At 40.0% G+C, this 3,000-nt stretch overlaps 1 pseudogene; it reads right to left on the minus strand.

Annotated features, from left to right (window-relative positions):
• Positions 1-233: 233 nt before the first annotated feature.
• LOC125480809 lies at positions 234-1,782 on the minus strand (annotated as a pseudogene).
• Between the last annotated feature and the right edge of the window lie 1,218 nt (positions 1,783-3,000).

Below are 3,000 nucleotides of genomic sequence, written 5' to 3' on the forward strand. Positions count from 1 at the left end.
CATTTGAAAATTGAAGGGATTTGTCGTTTGGGAAATGTGGAGCGGGTTAGATAGGAAAGGAGACCAGTGGTCCCCCCGCAATATTATAATTTTTTTTTTAGATAGCAAGCGAAATGATGCCGTTTTACTTTTAAAATTAAACAACAAAAGCCATGCGCATAGGGAGCCGCACAACAGTATGAACAAACAGAAACACCATTGTGTTTTCCAGTTTCTGACCAAACCAGAGGGGTTTAGGACTCCGTCCTAGGCATGTTTTCCGACGAGCGGAGTGGCGACCGCCACTCCTCGCCCCTATGTAGCTTCGCCACTGCCAGGCCGTATGCTTGGTTTGATGCTACTTCCAAGACGGAAATATGAAGTATAGGATTGGACTGAGCAACTGCAGAACTGATGTTTTTGCCGTAGGACATTCCTGTTGCTGCACCAATAAAAAGTGATGGAGCATAGTAGGCTCCATCTAATCCAGAAGCTCGACACAATGGGGTTGCACCTATCTTGACTACTACCACCAGAAGCAACAGATCAGCTGAGAGGCCCTTCTCAAGTGGTCGAGATTCCAGCAAAATGTCAACACTCTCAAAACCCCAATAAAGAATTTCAGAATATGCCAATGCCATCAGCCCAATAGCCAAGCCACCCACGATAGGGAACGAAAATTTTGGTAGGCCAACAGTCTTGTGAAGATTGTCAACAAATACCAACATGTATGATGTGCACTTTGATAAGGTTAATGAAACCAAACCACATAGGACACCCAGCAATAGATATAACGGAAGCTCTGAAATTGATTCGAATACGTCTCAAAACCGCAGCTTTAAACAATGACTTGAACATCAACCTCTAGATATACTAAAGGTATGCCTGAAAAATTCATCCCAGTAGAGTGAATAAACCAGTATTGTAACACAATCATATATGAAATTACCCATTTGGAATATGCAATGTAAATCAACTACCAAAATAATGGGAAAATTCAGAAACCATATTCAGTAAAGGCAAATCACATTACCAGGAGCAAGTAAATACTCCGAGATTACGTACTGATGCCATAGTCAATTGCAGAAATTATTTAAATAAAAGAACCATTTTTTGTTCACTCGGCACATAAGTTTTTATATATATATCATTTTGAAGAATCAACAGATAATTGGTAGTGTACCAGCAGGTGAGCGGAAGTCATAGTATGGGACCTTAAAGGTTGGTTCAGAACAAAGACCAGCTTCTGAAACTACGGAAGCTATCACAGCACTAAGTATGACCATAGAAGTGGTATTCACAAGTGAAATGGATAAGGAATTAGGTGGTGATGGACTCTACGGGAACGAAACAACCAGAAATAGCAGCATTAAACCCTGTCAAAAGAGAACAACAATTACAATGAGGGTATACATGTATTGATAATGGCAGCATAGATATACACAAAACTGAATACCAACCAGAAGAAATTCCAGCAACCACATGAGAGACCCTTCTTTGTGAACTTTTATCAAACACAACACCAATAGAAGTTCCAATCTCAACGCTAGGACCTCGGGACCTAACGAGTTCCCAGTCCCAAGTGTGACACAAGCAGCAATTGCCTTGACAAAAGTACACGATGCTGCCTTGAAACCATCAAAACCCGAAATAGGCATTCCCATTTTCACTAATAAATTCTCTCCTTTTTCTCCTCATTGCTCATTGCCATTGTTATCTTGCGAACCATCCACAAGAGCATCTCGAAACAAGTTTATTATGGCAACAATCAAACTGTTAAGGGTAATAGAGGATCACCATATCACAGTGCACTCAAGGCACCAGATTAGTGTTTACCATAGTGGTTAAGTAATTAGTAGATACGACTGTTATGTAAAATTGGTGACTAGGCAATAGACAGTTATTTATATGTCTATGTCCTTTTGTATAGTGCATTGTGAAAGTTAATGAGAATCATTCTTCACATATTCATTCTATCTCTACAAATTCTCTCTCTCTCTCTCTCTCTCTCTCTCTCTCTCTCTCTCTCTCTCTCTCTCTCTCTCTCTCTCTCTCTCTCTCTCTCTCTCTAAATCTCTTTATTACTGCAAGATATTAGACTTCTACACAAAACCCCAGAAGCTGGAACCAGAATCACCTGTAGACATTGAAATTTTGGTGAAATAAATGTTGACAAACACATTAAAATTTCAACATGGTGAGGCATACATGTCACGTGCCACGTGTCGTACAAATTGAACGCATGGCTTGTGACTCAACAAAATAAGAAGAAATACCCTTGGAGGATTTAAACAAGTTTCTTTTCTCATTTTGGGCAACGACAAGGCAAGCACATGTCAATCCATTAAGGATCAAAACAAGTTTTTTTTCTCATTTTGGGCAATGACAAGGCAAGCACATTTCAAGTTTAAAATGGTATTAAGTGGAAAATTAGGTAATGGTGCATGAAAGAAAAAAAAATATTTTGTGGTGGTGATTCATTCTCAAAATCTATAAATAGGCTTCTCCATCACAAGGCCAATACACCAATTCACAAATACATTTCTCTACTCCAAAAATGGAAGAGAATATTCCCCACACATCCAAAATCCTTGAAGCTTTGAAACTCTAAAGCTCTCAAGCATCCAACCTCCAAATTCCCAAGAATCTCGAAGAATGAAGAAAGCACTCTTCATTCTTCATCAAATCCTTGAGGCAATCGTTCATCCAAGATCAAGCCCTGATGGCCCTTGAAGATCCGTTCATCCTCATTCATCCAAGATCAAGCCTCGATGGCCCTTGGATCAACAAACAACTATTTTTCAAGATTAAGCCTCTAAGACCCTTAAAGATCCATTCAACAATTGTTCATCCAAGATCAAGCCCCGACGGCTCTTGGATCAACAAACAATTGTTCTTCAAGATCAAGCCTTGAAGGCCCTTGAAGATCTATTCATCCTCGTTCATCCAAGATCAAGCCCCGACGGCCCTTAGATCAACAAACAACCGCTCATTCAAGATTAAGCCCCGACGGCCCTTGAA

This window comes from the organism of the source record quoted next, unplaced genomic scaffold (assembly GCF_019419815.1).
Source record: "Pyrus x bretschneideri cultivar Hongxiangsu unplaced genomic scaffold, Pyrus_bretschneideri_v1 Contig36, whole genome shotgun sequence".
Classification (NCBI taxonomy): Eukaryota; Viridiplantae; Streptophyta; class Magnoliopsida; order Rosales; family Rosaceae; genus Pyrus; species Pyrus x bretschneideri.